Here is an 18,634-nt window from a genome sequence, read left to right as displayed (position 1 = left end):
TAAAGCGGTTGTCGTTTCTTTCTCATCTACCAAGGAGACGCTACCAGTTACCCGTCGTTCAGGCCCGCATATAGCCATATCTCGGTAAGTGTGTTGTCAGAATGAGACGCCACTAGTTTGAAGCAAGGGAAGGGTGTTGATAGAAGAAGGTAGGCAGATTTGATTTCATGTCTGTTTGTTTAATTCTTACATACAGACTCAAGCGCCCAGAACGTACGGAGTATCATTTATCTTGAAAGAAAACGTTTGAGTTCATTCCTGTGATTGCGCAGATGACACGCTTGAAGTATCTGCAATCTTAACCGGAATAACAGCCACTCGCGGTTAGTAATTATTGGTCTGTTTACCACACATTAGACCGTGATGTGAGTTTCATTGAACAAATAATTATTGGCCTATGTTACCATTTTAGGTATATCAATTATCTTCAAAAAAGAAATGTTTGAATTTATGCCAGGGGTTGCGCAGATGAAGCGCTTGAAGTGACTGCAGCCTTAACGGGAGAAATTGTTATTCATGGTTAGTAATTAGTGGTCCGTTTACCGCTATACATTAGATCCTTATATGAGATTTATTAAATAAATATTTATTAGCCTACATTACTATCCTTAGGTGCTCGGTCTGATAAACACCAATATCTTTATGATCAGATTTTCACCTGGATGCCTGTTGATGTAATCACAAAGATTTCCATTTTAATGATAACCATATTGATGGTAAGAAAAGCTAAATAAATATCTCTATGATATCTTTGTTGATAACTAACATACATATAGGATATAATGTATTTAAACATTTGTGAACTTCTCTAACCTGCAGATATAATACAAAGTGGAAATACCAATATAAAGACGAATCCAATCTTGAAGCTGTTGTTGAACAGGAATTTGTACATAAACGGTTGTTAGAGTTTTTTAGTTGGTGAGTGCTATGAAATATATCTCCTTCGACCAAATCTTAGAAAAAGGACTAGAATAATATTAAGAATTTTATTGTCCCAACTAGACAAATGCAATAATTATGACCCTACCTACTTTATTTATTAGGTGTAGGTTCCAATAGTTGCATTAAGAAAACACAATTATATTATATAAAGTCTACCTGTCAATATATTTTTGTCAGGTTATGATAAACATCATCCATAAGCTGTTTTAAATCAGTAATTTTCATTAAAATGGTCCCAATATGGGGCTAGCACAATAATTCTAGCTTCCTTAAGTAATTGAGAATACTATAAGATATAGATCATAAGTATTGCTCAATGATTGACATGATAATCAAAGGAATTATGAATTTTCTGAGAAAATATCAGCTTCCTGAAACATCTTGGGCACTAACTATGTAGTGACTCATTAAGTTAAAAGTTTTTTATATATATAAGCGGTTGGGATCTTCTGGCAAACTGTCACTATCATAGAAACAAGGTAAAAATATATAAATGCAAATGCTCAATAAATTGACTGTGATTTCGCTTTAAATGTATACCATGTTTATTATAGAGGATAAACTTGTGATCAAAATTGGAAAGTTAAAAACTGTTATAGGGAGAATAAACATTTAACTAACAAGGCAGATAAGTAACATTGTAAATTAACTATATGTATTATGTACGAATGGTAAATTAACAGTCAGAATTTTTATGCTCTCTTTACAGAAATACTCGTGGCTCCTGAAGAAGGCGTTTTGTTTGACGCCGAAACGCGCGTAGAGACCAACTAATGCCACTAGTTGATTTTAGAACTATTGTTTTGTTTTAATTGTGTATGAATTCTTATATGATCAATTGTGTATTATCAATTTTGATTATAATTGTATGATATGAATTGTTTTTAATATGTTTACGTAGATTAAAATTAAGTTGACTTTTAAAGAAATTTCGTGCCTTGTTTGTTCTCTCATATTACGATCTCATCTTTTCCTCTATGTTCTTAGTGAATACCTAGGGTTATATACATAAATGGTTCATAAACATTCCCATGTCACCATCCATGTTTTTTAATGAAAAGTCATACATAAACAAAACCACTCTGACTGAGTCGGCAGTGCTGCGAACTCAAGGTTAATAGTTTTTACATATTTTTTTGTTGTTTTCACTAACCCGTCTATGTCGACTTCTCCTGCCCCGCCCCTACCCCTTCCATTGCTTGTTTGCATTGACCTGAATGAAAATCTAAACTGCCGCCGATGCATGGTACACAATGAGCGTTTTTTAAATGTTTTTTCTCATATGGCCACTAATTCTTGTGCGCACATCATGGCTTGCTAGTGTCCATTTCAGTATTTTCAATTCATGGTTCCAACATAGTTGACTGCCATTTTGGAATATTTATGGTGGTTCCTTTTAATGTAAAAAATGTTTGGTGGAGGCCGCCATTAGTAATGATGACCATTCACCAAACTTTTAATATGCTTTTGATTTTCTGATACAAACTTCCAAAGTGGAAATTTGTTTCAGAAAAAACAAAAATCTAATAAACACTAAACCCTAGGGGTTTTCTCTTAGTGTGCGTGGGCATTATTTTTGTTTCCTTTCTATCACCACTAGGTATTTCCTGGCAGTGACATACAACATAATAAAGATAATACACCTTGCACCCTTAATATGGCAAGAGGTGTAATATCCTGTCTTTGATGACCACTTGGGCTGAAGGAGGAAATGTTCCATTGATGGAGCAAGTGGTGGCTCATTTGATTGTCAGGTCTCCGATGAAGCTTTACATTGATGGAGGCAATGGGGGATAATTTGACAGATAACTCTCTAGATGAGGGGGTGGACAGCGAGTTTGGTGGACAGGGTACAGTGTTCCATTTGTACCCTATCCACTAAGCTCTAAATCTGACTCTAAAGCGATTGAACAGTATAGTTAGAGGAAATGCACAACACATAAATTATTCATTTACACAGGTGAGGTTATCTGGCCGGAAAATACGGATCACATTAGTGTCAGGGCTTCTTTCCCAAGATGTACAATAGAGCTGGGTGATGCCCCTAGCATTTGAGGCATAGTATAACTGTGAAAGGCAGGACAACTAAGTAGTTAATGGTAGTCATAATTGCAAATTAGCCCTTGTCAATTGCTAGCCAACCACATTTTGCATGCTGAGATTTATTTTATTCTGTTTTATTGAGAGTGAGGTCTGGTTGCTTAGTAGACTAATGCATGTACTGTAGGTGCCTGTGTTCGACTTCGAGGTCAAAGATTCAAATCCCTGTGGGTCCACTCAGCTTTTCATTCCTCTAAGGTTGATAAAAGGGAACCGTTGGGTAACATTAAACATCTGTTATTCACTGGCAAGATAATCTTGGGTGAATGTGCGCTTTACAAATACACTTGTTATGCTATTTGAAGTTTTGTAAAACACAACTTTAATGGGAAGCAAAGTAACAAAGAGATGCAATTGCAAAAGCTCAGTGGTGGGGAACCAGTCAATCAATCAATCAATATATTCTTTATTCGATTTAAAACAATAAAATATTAAAAGTCAAGCACAGTATGATATATTTCATAAATATCAACATCAGCATAATTACAGTTTAGCTTGCTTTAAAAACATCAGAAAGATAACAAGATTAAAAAACATACTGTGGAAGTAGTTAAAACACTGTATGAACAATAGTGCAGGTCTCACTTGGTTAAAATTCATGGGCTTCAAGAGGTGACGTATAAATTTAAAACGCAGATAATTATATTTCGGGCAGATCATGACTATGTGCAAATTATCATTAATGGAATCATTAACACATTCGCACAGGGACAACCTATACTCCTTAAAGCAGCATTGATTGGAGGTCAGTAGCTGCGGGAATAAATTAAACCTAAACAATGTCAGCAATTGTCGCTGGTGGCGGGGCATGTCCAAGGTAAGAAACGGCTCCAAGCCACTCACAGTTTTCACTAAAATCGCATAATGTGCTAGAAGTTTATTCAATGCTAATGCCTCTTGATCTGCTGCCATCTTCTCTCTAAATGCTTCTTTGACCCATCGTTTATCAGTTTGGATAATACCACTTGGATCTATATAAAGTTCAGGTCTCCATAAAATTGTCATAATGGAAGAGTCATAGGCCAAGCAAGGAATCAAAAATGAGATACTCAAGTTTGTGCAACCTTGCATGATCAATCGATTAAGGCCTAGATCCTCCTTTGTCCAAACCGAGAGCCAGAGCATCAGCGGGCAGAGCCGGATATAGTCAATGACATAGCCCATACCCAGCTCTTCGTGAACAACCTCAAAGGGTGTACTTTGTGTGACCCCCGAGGAGAGCCTTAAGGAATCTATTTTTCGCAAATTTGAATGGAGGTGACTGGCCCGTATCCTCAAATACCGCATCCATAGCTAGCTATTGGAATGCCCTTAGCCCTAAATATATCCAAACGGTTTTCATGTGGGTGCGCCCTAACTGCCGGGAGAAGTCTTCTGTGCTATACATTGCCCTGTTGAAAGCTGCCACGTTATGATTTATTAAAGAGTGCCAGCTACGACGAGAGTCCAGTTGAACACCCAGATAATGAAACTGATCAACCTGGCTGATATGGTGTCCTTCTACTATGAAGTTCATGGTTTTTGTCTTGGGCAGGCCAAACTTCATCACATGGGATTTGGAGAAATTGGTGGACAAGTCAAGGCAATTCATAAAATCAATATAAAGATCTAAAGGTTTCTGTAGCCCCCTGGCAGTCCGAGTGTTTAATACTGTGTTGTCTGCAAAAAGCTGAGCAGGGATCAGATGGACTCCAGCCCTGGGGACGTTCAGGTGAGAATCCATCATAACTGGTTCCAGTTGTTTGGATTAAAAAATAAATACAAATTGTGCTAATATGCAGCCTTGGGGGAACCCCAGGCTTCATTTTAAAGTGCGGTGTGCATTGCCCATTGCAGCCATATCTAACAGATGCCGAAATGTCCCTGTGCAAATAAATAAAAAAAAAACGAACTAGTGTGGGCTCTATTCCCACTTAAGTAATTATGGGCCACAGCTTGGTGCAGTTAACTCTATCCGCTCGGGGAGTTTGCAGAATTCGGACACTCCGCGCTCCACCGAGGAATGATATGCTTGAGGATAATGTAACTTATTCATATTTTTCTTAATTGTAATTGTTTTCAATTTTAGTTTTTTTGAAAAAAGTTCTTTTTGAATTTTTTTTTAAACCATTTTCATAGTATCTGTCATTAATGAATCAACCCCATGTCTGATATAGGTACCTAACAGCAATCATTGTGCAGGGATCATTCAATTGTCAATACATTTGTCAGCTGCACTCCCTGCGTGCCACAGCCCAAGTGATGCATTGCACATAAAGCAAACAGTTACAACTGTATAGTTTTGTTGCTCTTTCTAATCCTTCCTGAGTGTACAGTCATCATGAAAGTTTATGATGGTGTAGGTTACTGTTTTAGGAATAAATAATGGCTCTATACTATAGTGAATTATTTAAAATATCTTAAGTAACCACACTGAATGATATTCTTTGTTTCTACTACTAATTGAACTGCAATAATGCCATGCTTCATGGATGTTTTTCTTGCTTTTTTGCTTTTAGGTTCACAAGAGAAGCGGCATTACCCACAGTACTGCCAGACAGAAGGCCTGTACACTACGTGACATGTGACTGAGAATGCAACACAGTCATCTCTTCAGCTTGTTGTGAAGCTAAGTGCCACTGCCAACGAACAGCTTCAAGATGGCCCCAAAGAAAGGTGCTGCCAAGAAAGTGACTACAGTAGAGCAGAAGAAGCAGACTTCCACCACTGGTGTGCCAACTCCAACCTTTTTCAGGAAAGTTATGCCTGCCGCACCTGCCTCCGGCGAGCAAGCTGAGAGCAGCACTCCTCCATCAATAGAACACATCCCCAACCTAAGCCCAGGACCGCGTCTGTCAGTGAGGCAGCCAGTGCAATCATGTCGACGCTGATGAGTAGCGATGTTGAATTGGATTGGTCCATTTCACAAATTAGCACACAATCTTTTCAGGAAACACAGCAAATTGGACAGTAGCTGGAGCCAAGAATGGACTTTTCTGATGTTGGAGCAGAACAGGAGGTTGGGCTTCCGCAAGAAGTTGAAACTCCTCTTTTCGAATCATTGGCTTCTACATCTCCAGCAAGGAAAGGGAAGGGTACTGCAGCACCATTGTCTTCAAACAGCACCATTTCTGATGATGATGATAGGGACATGGAGTGAATCCCAACAGAGACCAGGAGACAACAGGAGCGGCAAGGGAAAAGAAAAGTTCCAGAAAGACTTATGGAAGGGGGCAAAGAGAAGGATGACGGTGACGAGATAGTTATGGTGGAAGGTGACATAGAGGAATCTGACATTGCTATTCAACCAGCTCCTAGGGATGTAGTACAGGTAGCACAACCACCAGCTCCCATATTTGCAAAGCCCCAGCTGAGACCTGCACCAACCCTTGCCTCAGGAGAATCAGAGAGGCAATCGATGACATAGCCGCCTACCTCCAGTTTGTCTTCAGGTTTTGGCAGTGGCCCGATAAAGAAGTACTCCTCCACAGTTAGAAAAGCGAGGAAGCACATTGCAGTATGTACTATTTGCCACACAAATGTTCGTTGAGGTAACCCTGGTACACATTATGGTACTGGAAGCCAATCGATCCATATGAAAAAAACACCACACATTCAAGTGGGAGTAGCAACTTAAATAAATTGCTGAAGGTGGTCGTAGTGGTGGGGAAAGCCAGGGAACATCAGCTACAAGTCCAATTATGGCGGCGGGTGATGATGAAGAAGAAGATAACATCTTCACACAAAGCAGCCCTGTCCCCCGCAGGGCAACAGCAAACTCACCCACCTCAGTGACTTCACAAAAGCACAAGTAGACTCAGAGTGAGATGATGGAGACACTGTGGCATACAGTGACTGCCCAATGACCACGACGCACATTGAGTCTACAACTAGCATCTATTTCTCAGAAGACACCTGTGTCAGTGCCCCAAGAAAAGAAGAAAATCCAGGCTACTATTACGGGCATGTTTAAGCAGGAGGGGCCCCACGAGCGAAACCACCCAACCGCACGTTTGTACAATGGGAAGCTGGCAAAACATTTAGCACTGGACCTTGTCCGTATTTCATTTGTGAAACGAGTGGGACTTTAAGAATTTGTGTCAGCCATCTACCAAGTAGGACCTATTTTGCCAGAGCGGCTTTTCGAGTACTTCATCATGATGTGCTGCATTTGGTTGGACAGGCTTTGCAGTAAAGTGTTGTTCACACCATCCTCCTGACGACAGACATGTGGACCAGTTCCCAGGTGACTGATTACATGTGCTTCACTGCACACTGGATCTCTTTTGCAGGGGTAAATCAAAAGATATCTTCAGGTTTTGGCCCTGAAGAAAGTTTTAAGAGCATTCTGCAGCATGCACCAGTGGCCATGTTCGCCATTGAGAAATCACATACAGCTGTAAACATCTTGGAGGAATTTAACAGCAAGGTGGATGAATGGCTGCGACCCAGAGGTCTTAGAATTGGATTTGTTGTCACAGACAATGGCAGAAACATTTTCAAGGCCATGTTAGACGGAGGCTATTTGAAGGTCCTGTGTTTGGCCCATTGCATCAACCTGGTGGGGCAAGACTTTCTCAAAAAGTAAAACATAGTCAGCAACATTCTGACCACCTGCAGAAGAATCTGCTCTCATTTCAGCTATTCTTTTAAAGCCCGGAAGCAGCTGCGGATTATACAGCGTATTAATAGAGCGCTCGTTAAAGCTCTGATACGGGACATGCCAACACGGTATAACTCCACCTTTTACATGCTGCTACGTCTGTTTGAGCAGTACAAGCAGATCAATGACTATGTCATTCAAAAAGGAGGGGATGCAGTTTGGAAAGCTATAACCATGGATAGGGACAAATGGTGCCTAGTCAAATGCCTGACACAGATGCAACTCCCTTTTGAGGTTTTCACACAGGAAGTTAGCAAGGAGGACAGTACAATGGGCCAGGCTATCCCATTGCTTCATCTCCTACAAGCTCAGGTAAAGAAGGTGTCTGAAAGGTTCACCCCCGCAGGTTTGAATGAAAACATGCAACCGTACATCTTGGTTGAGAGCTTAGTCCCATGCTTGGCTTCTAATATAAGGCTGCAACATGACAACATCAAGTTCAAAGAGTACATTTGTGCCACACTACTTGATCCATGGTACAAAACCATTCTGCCCACATTAATCCCTTTTTCTGAAGGGAATGTTTCAAAATACAAGAAGTGGATTGTAGAGCCGGACGGAGACTTGGAAGAAGAATGGCTGGAGCATTGATTCCGACCCCGCAGTTCTGGGGTGCCGCCTTCAACATCCAGAGAGGGCAATTTTGTCTCACAGCAGCCAACAACACCATCAACCATAGCACTGGCAACACCAGAAAAAGAAGGCCAGACCCAACCTCTGCATTGTATTGGTTTCAATTGGCAGGCCTCAAGTCCAGTGCAGAGGCGATGTCAAAACAGATAGAGCAAGTGGCAGTACCAATGACTATCCACAGGCTGTTCCAGGAGGATCTGGATGATCCAAAAGAGGTCTATGTGGACCAAAATCCATTGATGTATTGGTATGAGAAGATGCGCCAATGGTCAGAGCTTAGCAGGCTGGCAATTACACCGTTCCTGAAACAGCAGCACAGGAGCAGGAAGAGGGTGATTGGTCCAAAATCGAATCAAATGTGTTAGCTGACCAATTTTTGGGTGAACCACCAGAGTTTGAGGACGAGCTCTACTTCCCGCACTTTGGGGCCGATTATGATGGCGGACGGACCTGAGTCCGTCCGCCACCATAGAGTAGGGGGGAGCGTCCGCATGGGCAGCGGCGTTCCCCCGTGAAGATTAGGATGTGACCGCCAGGGTGGCGGTCACATCCTCTATCCTTAACATTGTGGCGGGTGCAGCTTCAAGCTGCACCGGCCGCAATGTAAAAAATGCATACTTTGCTTTTGTATGCAGAAAGCGGCAGGCACCGCGCGGTGCCTGCCGATCTCTGCATACAAATGCAGGGGGGTACCATAGGTACCCCCCATGTGCACCCTCCACCCCCCCTTCACCTAGGGGGCCCGCAACGGGTCCCCGCAGTGAAGTTCGACATGCTTTTCCACGGCGGAAAATCCGCCGCGGAAAAGCATCTTCTCAAGCATTTCCTAATATGGTGGACGGTGTCTGAGAGACACCTTCACCATATTAGAGCTTTTCCGCCGCGGTTGTAAGCCAACCGTGGCGAAATAGCTGCGGACAGAAAACAGGACCCACCAGCCATCCTAATGTGGCGGTGGGTCTCTGGTGGGTCCGCTGCGGTTTTTCCGCATCCTCTGGGCCGGCGGTGACTTCCGCCGACCCGGAGGATGCGGAAAAACCGCAATCATAATAGGCCCCTAAGTATGGCAGTGCCCCATGGAACTTTTCACGTTTTCTCCTTGAACTTAGTTTTTCCTTTGCAAAAATCTTTTTTTTTAAATTAGCTAGGTGAGCATTATTATTTTTGTGTCAGACTTAGGCTGCCCCACATTTTTTCATTAGTCACATACAGTGCTTAATTTGTAAAATTTGAAGTGCAGGTGCTCAAATGTTTGTCGGAGGCCACACCTACTTTTCTCCGGCTCCACACACTTCCTCCACTGGCTCCACCCACTTACTCTACTAGCTCCACCCACACCCTCAACCAGTCACTGCTAAATGTCAGATGTAATACCCGATCTGAATTTCAGCAAGGGAGCCTTGATTTGATTTGATTTGAAAAAAATTATAAAGCGCGGCTAACACCATTAGGTTTCTTGGCGCTGTGCTGGGGCGTAGTGAAAAAGGATGTGAAACAGAATGGAGGAGTGATCTGAAACCAGAGTATGAAGGTGCAAGTCTGAGGGAAAGTGGAAGGGAGTTCCAGAGGGATGGAGCCAGAAGAGAGAACCTCAGGCCCCCATGTTTTTTCCTCTTGAACCTGGGAACGGATAACAGAGCCATTTGGGATGAACGTAGGTTGCGGGACGGGGTATAAGAATGGAGAAGGGAAGAAATAAAAGAGGGACCTAAACCAGAGAGGGACTTGAAGATGGTGCAGCCTAACTTAAATTTGCAGCGGGCGGATACCGGCAGCCAATGAAGACTCTTTAAAAGTGGGCGAACATGCTGATCTTTTGGCTGGTGGTAGATCAGGCGGGCAGCTTGGTTTTGTATTAGCTGGAGTCTTCTCAGTTGGTACTCGGGGATGCCGACGTACAGCGCGTTAGCATAGTCGATTTGATAGGAGGTTCTCCTGCCCTGTGAAAATTTTGAAAAAGATTAAATCAAACTGCATTTAAAGGACAATTTTTGAATAAATTAGCTAAAATCACTAATGCATTGAAAAGGGACAATTCCAGTACTCTGTGCCGATTTGGGGAGAGGACAATACTTGGGGATGCCATTTTTAACAGAGTCTATGAGTTCAAAGATACAACTTGTACATAGCCTATGTGAGAAAATAAACCAAAATGTTCTTAGAACACTCTAAACAAATAAACTGAATAAAATCATGCAATACACTTGAATGAGTCACTTTGTCACTTCCACTTGTGACTTTTTGTCCTCTAGTTGAAAATTGTGTTATATAACAGATGCAAAGAGAAGAAGCAGTCTTCTTTCCACAGCAGAATTTAAGAAAAGTTACCAAAATAACAACTCTATTTAAGTTTAATGATATTTAAAGATTTTAATAAATATTTTGTAATCTTTGTTTTTATTTGCATTTGAGAGAGCACCTTTAACATGAGAAGGTGACCAAAACAGATAGCTTGCCAATTACCAGACTGGGTTTAGAACACCAAAAAGATGTACTTCTAAGCACAATATTTTTCATACGTACAGTCACCAACACATCCAGGGCACCCAAGTCTTTTCACCACCATTGCTTCTCTTGCAAGCTTCCATACTGTATAAGCAGTGGTGGCTTGCAGTGGGAGTGCTGCGAGGCGGAACGGGGGAGGGGCAGGGTGATAGGTAGTGAAGTCAGACATACGACGGCCAGGAGTAAAGTATGTATTTTACTTTACCCCTGGCCATCGTTTGTCTGACTTCGCTACCCCCCACCTTGGCCCTCCCCGCCCCGCAGCACTTCCACTGCGACCCGCCACTGTCTATAAGAACTTAGTTGCTGCTTCACTTTGCAGAAACAAAAAGATATTTCCCTTATAGGTCACTATCAGTGCTGACCCATTTCCTTTCTTGCACTAGAGCCCATGACACACTCCCTACGTCACTATTGTTTGAGCATGCTAGTTTGTGTGTGTTGCCTTGCTGTGCTGTGCACAGGTCTCATGTAACATTTTGCTATTTTATTATCCTTTGTTAAATACAACTTTATGAATTTCTTAAGCACATGATTCTAGTTTGCACGATTTAGGCCACACCCCTAATTGTGTATTTTGTGCTCCAGTCGAACTCTGGGTACAGGAGCACAGAAAGGATGTGGTCTAAGAGCTACAGCGGTCGACCTCGAAGCTGGGAAACCAGATTCGAGCCTTCGCGAGGATGCTCAACATCCTGTGATTCTGGGCAGATCACTTAATTTCCCCGGGCCAAACAAAAAAAAAAGAATGTGTCTGTATGTAATGCAACTGGTGCTCATGTAAGACGCTCTGATACCTTCGGGTCAAGCTCGCACTATATAAAACTCCAAACAAAAAAAACAAGAATCCGCAATGCTTTACTGCGCACACTTTCCACCAGCCGGAAGCAGATGGAAAACGTCTACACCAGGGCCTAGGATCAGGGCACCGCATGCAGGAATGGGCCTAGTAAGCCCGAGGCCTACATTTTTACCATGCTCCCAGGCGCAGTAACTTGTGAATACTGGAGTGGAGATACCTGCTGGAATCATTTACGTTGGCCTTTGTATCTCCCCCTTGAGTTACTGTGGTGTACAGAGCACACTCAGCCTCTCCGTTTCTAAGCAGGCTTCGTGAATCACAAAATGTTATTGGAACAAAGGAAAATAAGCTTTACTCGACCTACAAACAGTTACTTGGCGCTACACCAACCAGTTCAGCACAAACGCAAAACAGCAGCAAATCTTGCCCTTTAGAGTTTTTGGAAAGAAGCACATTAGTTCTAAGTGCTTTGATGTAATTGTTATTTTGTGATCATTTTTGGGGGTCAATGGTAGACTGCACTTCGCAAAAACAATACAGGACCTGAATTCAGCAAATGTGTGAAAATATATAGTAAAATGATTTTTTTTCTGTGCTTTTAACATTTTTGTTATGAGCTGACACTTTTGGTTTTGCTTTGGTTTAGTTATGACATGTCCACTCTGGAAATTTCATTTCTTTCGCACCTCACTTTTGTTTTCCTTCTCTGTCACAAGCTCCATCATGCACACACGTTTAGATGTGGATCTTGTTAGGCAAAAAAACACTGACACAGACAGACATCCAAAGCTCTAAAAGGAGGGTTTAATTCTACAATTGGTCAACGGGCTAGGAGGATTCTTAAACACATCTGAAAATACACCAAAGAGATGTCCCTCAGCGCCTTTGACAAGACGTCATTAAAGCTGGCTGGTGCTAATATTCCCAAATCCATAAACACTATGACTACTGAAAAATAAACAACAATTCGGTGCTATGGCCGGAGCACTCAGGTGTGAACTTCTACGTGCAACTTCTTCTGCACAAGACAATAACTTACAACACTCGTTTAGTGCCAGCAAATAATGTTTGTGTTCCGGTCAGGCGAGCGCAGGAAAATCCTAATTTAAAGTTAAACACAGACGGACGCAGGTGCGTGCAGTGCCACACAAGAGACTCATTGGCGGCCGTTGTCCAAGCTATGCCACAGGCTGCGGTTGGACAGTGATGAGTCCGAGTTTATTACTGCTATAATTTACTAATATACATACTGCTAGTAGAGGTCAGTTATTGTTAAATTGGCCATAGTTTTACCGTATATACAGGTATTATTGAACCCAGTTATTTTCGTTTTTGGGTTTTTTGCCAACGACGTACAACGCCTGAATGAGGATGGAAGTGCATCCGTAATATTATACTGGGAGCTTCTGGGGTAAACAGTGGGGCAGAGCCCCGTTCTATCATAGGATAAAAGTGAAAGAGAAGGGGACGTGACTTGAACGGGAATGGAGCAGTAGAGCACAGCTCATCTGAGCACCGGGCTCCCGTGGGCCACAGAGCTCCTTTTTTTTTTACAATATTCACGGCTCTCCTGATGTCCAGCCGTGCCATGCAGATGCCCCGGGCCCTGCTGATGATCGACATCTGCCTCCCAGATCCCTTCGACCGGGGGAGGCGCAAAATGTCTCCGCCTTGGCCCGGGGCTAGTGTGCCATTGTATACCAGCATTAACGGAACCGAGCCGTGTATCCAGTCGGTGAAGGGGCAATGTAGATGGCGGCACAAACAGGAGATAGTGAGTAATGACTCACCTTCCACCACTGCTGAGGGCTTCTGAGGCAGTCGTGTTCTATGGCACCTGGCAGCACTAGCCTGGTTTGCAACCCCTGGAGGGGGCCTACCATCTTGGCTGCGGCTTCGTGCTCCCACGCAGGCCTGCCTCACTGACCCCCACCCCTGTAGCCAGATCCTGGCAACGCCGGTCTGCTAGTAAGTTTTTATTACTTACGGATCGACGGTCACATGGTGGGCTGGTCCGGGGCACACTTCCTTATCCCTAGTATAAACTGGGCCTGGTGCTGCCTTCTCTCAGTCGTCGGATTGCCTGCCTTAATGCTTGCTGATGAGGACTCGTGAGGTGCGCGGGTGTGCCAGTGCGTGGCAATCATCTAAATAAAATCTGCGCACGCTCACTCTGCTGCACAGCCCCTACCCCGGAAGAACTAAATCCAGCTCTATTAGTGTCCCGCTCGGTCTCCCGCCCACCAGCTAACGGCCGTGGCGCCAATGCCATGTGAATGGCTCAGGCGGTCACGGGAGACTTAGAGAACAACACTCTGCACCGAGTCAGTGAGGAGAAGTATTTAATCAATTAAGTCTAGTCAACAATATAATGCAAATGTGACGTGCAAGCAGCAGATGCGTAGACCCGGCCCTGCTAAGTAAGTGCCGGTGCTAAGCACCGGAAAGCACCGGCACAAATTAAGCACTGGTCACATATATAGTGCTGGATTGCAGTTGTACCAGTGTGCATTGAAGAAGCCTCCACAATTACTTTATGGCATTGTGGATTATGCCTGCCCCCCTCACATGCCTATTGCCTAATGCCTATCCCTTTTTGCATCTCTTAGTACTAGAGCAGCTGTTGCATAAAATCATGTATTATGTACAGAACTGCCTGCCAATACCAAATTCCAGTGTGTTGCCTGTATCAAAGGTGATTGAATACCCAATACCTGAACTACCCATGCATGCCTTGGATTGGATGTGGTAACTTCAACTATTGCAACAGTGAGTGACTGATTGCATGAGTGATGAATTAAGTTGATTGATGATTCATGTAGTGAAAGACACTCAAGGAGGGTGTGTGTTGTTGAACTGTAACATGGGAAATTTACAATTGATTTGCATTGTTTGGGGCTTAACCCCTTCGACGCTCATGACGAGCTGGGCTCGTCATGAGGTAGCCTCCTCGCACGCTCATGACGAGCCCAGCTCGTCATGAATAATGGGTTTTTGTAAATCCCAGCGCAGCAGCAGAATATCGACCGCACGCATGCGGTTAAGTGTTCGGCGCCTATTTTATTTTCCCTGTAAGTGATGATGATCAGCTCTTTGGCACTTAGCCAGATTTAATTAATTGCAGGGGTGTTCTGTTCTCCTTTTCTCTGGTTCGTCAGCCACAAGAGCAGTCAATTTACATAAAAAAACACATATACAAAATACTACAATTCTGTTTCATTCTCTACTTGTTCTTCAACAGGCAGTGCACTGCACTCCAAGTCTATTTTGCTCTGGTCCATGCGATTCATGATGATGATGATGACTAGTCTGGTCTCTGCTGGTATGGGGTTACTCATAGTCACTCAGGATGGGAGGAGTATCATGGAAGAAGAACTCAGGACGGGACTGGGAGCTGCAAGACTACCTCATCAACACACATCAAGAAGCGCAAAGTTGGCTAATGTTGGCTTCTCAGCTATTTGGAATTTGGAGAGGTGTGTTTGTGAAATGTTGCTGTGTGTGTGTATGTTGGACTTGTGGCAAAAGTGAAACTCTGAACACCCCCTCTTGGTTTTTTTTCTCTGAGTCTTCTTTTTTTATACACTCCTCATGTAGCTCACCTTCCAACTGTCCTTCTCCTTGCCTCTAAAATACAGTTTCTCTTTTACAATCCGCAGGCCTTCTTCTAGCCTCCTTCTCAAACGAAAGGTAAAAGCTAGAAGAGCTCAACAACACTCCTGATTACCTACCAGACCAGGGCAGAAAGGCCACAAAGAGTGTACATTTCCAAGGAGAATGCAGATGCAGCACCCAAATTTGCAATATGGTATAATATTTCAATCATATTAACTAAAAGAAGAAGTGGGTAGGTGGGTTCATTTCCTAACCTAGAAAACAGAACATTTGGATATATTGTAAATTAGGTTTCGGCCTGCGGGCAAAAGGACTGTTAGCAGTGCATGTATCTGTACTCTGTCATACTCATTCCTTTGATTCCTTCTAACAACAGATTGATGGCGAATGATGTGCTACTGCTTATTGCCCATATGAATGTTGGCTTTGTGTTGTAGTGTTTTTCTTTGTCAAACCTTTCCCCAAATCCCGATCCCTATCCATTCATCAAAACCCTAACCCTCTTACCCTAAGCTGTGTGATTGATTGAGCTGGGGCTTCAAATTACACCATCAATGGATCACACACTTGGTTGGACGGATGTGGTGAAGCAATACCAACTTACTGTTGAATCTTCGAACCAGTAACTCCCTCCAGCCCATTACCAACCCATACATTAAAAATAATCCATTGTTTTTTAGATATAGAATGAAGAACATCAGTCGTCAGCATCATCACTAGCCATAAACACCTAACCTAAGCTTGTCAACTCCAGAAAATGAGTCCATATTTGATAACTTGTGAATTTCACAAATAATACTGTAGTTCTACATTAGCTAAAACTTACTAGTATTGCTATTTTTTCTATGTAAGCACAATCAGGCATTCTCATTGTGTCATCACCATCACGTTCTACTCAGGTGGTGTCAATTATTTGTAAATCTTTGATAAATATACATAGCCCACTTACTCAGTCTTTCTGCTTCCATCTAGTTGCCTATGATGAATAATCATCAATCAATCAATCAATCATTAGGAACAATCCTACAGTTGGATCACACCTGGGTGGAACTGGAAGTGGGACCTCACATGTGAATTTGTGATGTATCCCCTGTTATTGCTGCATGTATAGTCAGGTAAGACAACTAGGCTGTAAATTAACTTAGTAAGAAATACATTAATTGCTACTGTTTCTTATCTAGATAGTTCAGACCCTCAACACAATATAGCCTAGGTGATCTCATCATGGCAGCATTTCCCATAATGATCAAGATAGTTAGAGAAGTATAAGCCTAGATTCTATAACTAAGTGCTTCGATAGTTCTAGTCTTACAAGCACATACAAGGCTGGGTACAACTACTTGAAGGCAGTAGTGCAAAGTACAAATAAAATAAACTACTTCAAGCATAAATTTAGATTATAAATAATCTTTTCCCCATTTATTTATAAAGCAACCCACCCTCTCCACCCAATACAACATTCCCACCCCTCTCCCAAGCAAAACTGACCATAGCCCCAAAACTCAAAATGTTCATCAAAGTCTCTAGAGTCACACGCCCAACTCCCTTCCCACCCTCTCCAGCCACCCCCAAAAATCAACAAATCTCTACCACCAAAACAGCATATTAAAAAAGGGTTAGAAGAGGGTATTATGGATGTCGGTCCAGAGCTTGTCTATGCTCTGCTCCATTGAGGTCTGCCTGCCCGTGATAGTGTCCAGTCACTGCTGAATGCAGCATAGCAATGGCCTGTTGCCATTCTGGTGATGGGTGGCAGCAGTTGGCCAGCGGCGGCGCCATCAATGCGATTGACGGGAGGCTTCCAGGACCAACAGCCACGAGTATTCAAGCTGTATTAGCCCCAGCCTCTGCCACCACAAATGGGCCGCTCTCTCCTGCCTGTCGGGTGGTCCGACTGGACCAGCAGAAGCAGCTGTATTGGGAAAAACTAAAAAGATACATAGTAAGTAACGCTCTTTGCGAACTATAGTTTTGAATAACAGAGTGGCACTGTAGCAGTACATTGCTGGTCCCCTAGGCCCATTGGAATTTTCAATTTATTTAATGTGATGATTATGTTTAGGAGATTCACACAAGGCAATTTGTATGTTTTCATTTATCCACACATGTTGGCAAACATAAAAAAGCAGTGATTGTGTGGCAGAAAAGTAACAGGCAGACTGGTAGGGAATAACATCACAGGATTATAAAACAGTGATTGGATTTTTTTCCTCTAAAGGCTTTTCAAGTAACTATGATAAACAGAGTCAGACACTTTCAGTTGAAAAATAAATGACTTCTCATTGATGAGTACAGCATTAAGCATTACTAGCAGCCCGTCCCGACGTTGTCTGGGAGCAATTAGGCTTTAGGGCCCCCGCCCGGCCCGACGATGTCCGTGGGTCCCCCGGAGCCTTCCTCCATATATTGCAGTATTATACCTCTATGTTTACTTTGTACGCTTTTGTAACCTGCACACGTCACTTTTTCCTCCTGTAATACACCGTTTGGCTCACTTTTGTAATGCACCGTTTGCTTCCTCTTGTATTTTGTTGGCTCACGATTGTCATTTTTGCTTGATTTAATGTAACACTTGCTTACTTTGTACGCTTTTGTAACCTGCACACGTCACTTTTTCCTCCTGTAATGCACCGTTTGGCTGACTTTTGTAATGCACCGTTTGCTTCCTCTTGTATTTTGTTGGCTCACGATTGTCATTTTTGCTTCATTTAATGTAACGTTTGCTTTTGTATTTTGCTGCCGCTCACCGCTCCTAAATAAATAAATAAATAACATATCTCATCCGCCGCTCACTGCTCCTCCCCGCCTGTCCGCCGCTCCTCACCGCCTGTCCGCCGCTCCTCACCGCCTGTCCGCCACTCCTCACCGCCTGTCCACCGCTGCTCACCGCCTGTCTGCCGCTCCTCATCGCCTGTCCACCGCTCCTCACCGCCTGTCCGTCGCTCCTCACCGCTCCTCCCCGCCTGTGCGCCGCTCCTCCCCGCGCTCATGTCCACCGGTCCTCTTCGCGCTCCTGTACGTCGCTCCTCCCCGCGCTCCTAACGTCAGCACGCACGTCGCGGCCGGCGCTTCTTCCAAGGGACTACGATGTATCGGGTGTGTGGATTGGCGCTGGGGTTCCCGAGTTTACCCGCCTCAGAGGTTCAAAGTTCTTCCTTTATAATAGTAGTATATATTAAGGAGTACAAGTTGTGTGTGGTGGTAAAATAATAAAGCCATGCTCATTGCTAGCCAGCGCCTCTGCTAGTTTGCTGCTGGCTACAGCATTAGTTGACAATGATCTAATTCCAATGGCCATGCTCTTCGCCAATTGCATTTCACTTTCAACCCTATCTCTAAAGAGGCTGATACATAATAAATAAGATACTACGTCAGTCACACACCTCATGTAT

At 43.3% G+C, this 18,634-nt stretch overlaps 1 long non-coding RNA gene across 1 annotated transcript in view; it reads right to left on the bottom strand.

The window, feature by feature from the left end:
- LOC144827644 (uncharacterized) overlaps positions 1-13,827 on the bottom strand; it is a 70,705-nt gene extending 56,878 nt beyond the window's left edge. The window contains exon 1 of the long non-coding RNA XR_013610281.1: positions 13,615-13,827. This is a non-coding gene — a long non-coding RNA (uncharacterized LOC144827644). The remainder of the gene's footprint in view (positions 1-13,614) is intronic.
- Between the last annotated feature and the right edge of the window lie 4,807 nt (positions 13,828-18,634).

The sequence above is a fragment of the Lissotriton helveticus genome, chromosome 4_1 (genome assembly GCF_964261635.1).
Source record: "Lissotriton helveticus chromosome 4_1, aLisHel1.1, whole genome shotgun sequence".
Lineage (NCBI taxonomy): Eukaryota > Metazoa > Chordata > Amphibia > Caudata > Salamandridae > Lissotriton > Lissotriton helveticus.
Note: the sequence above shows the minus strand (reverse complement) of the source record. Positions and strands in the feature narration are given on the sequence as shown.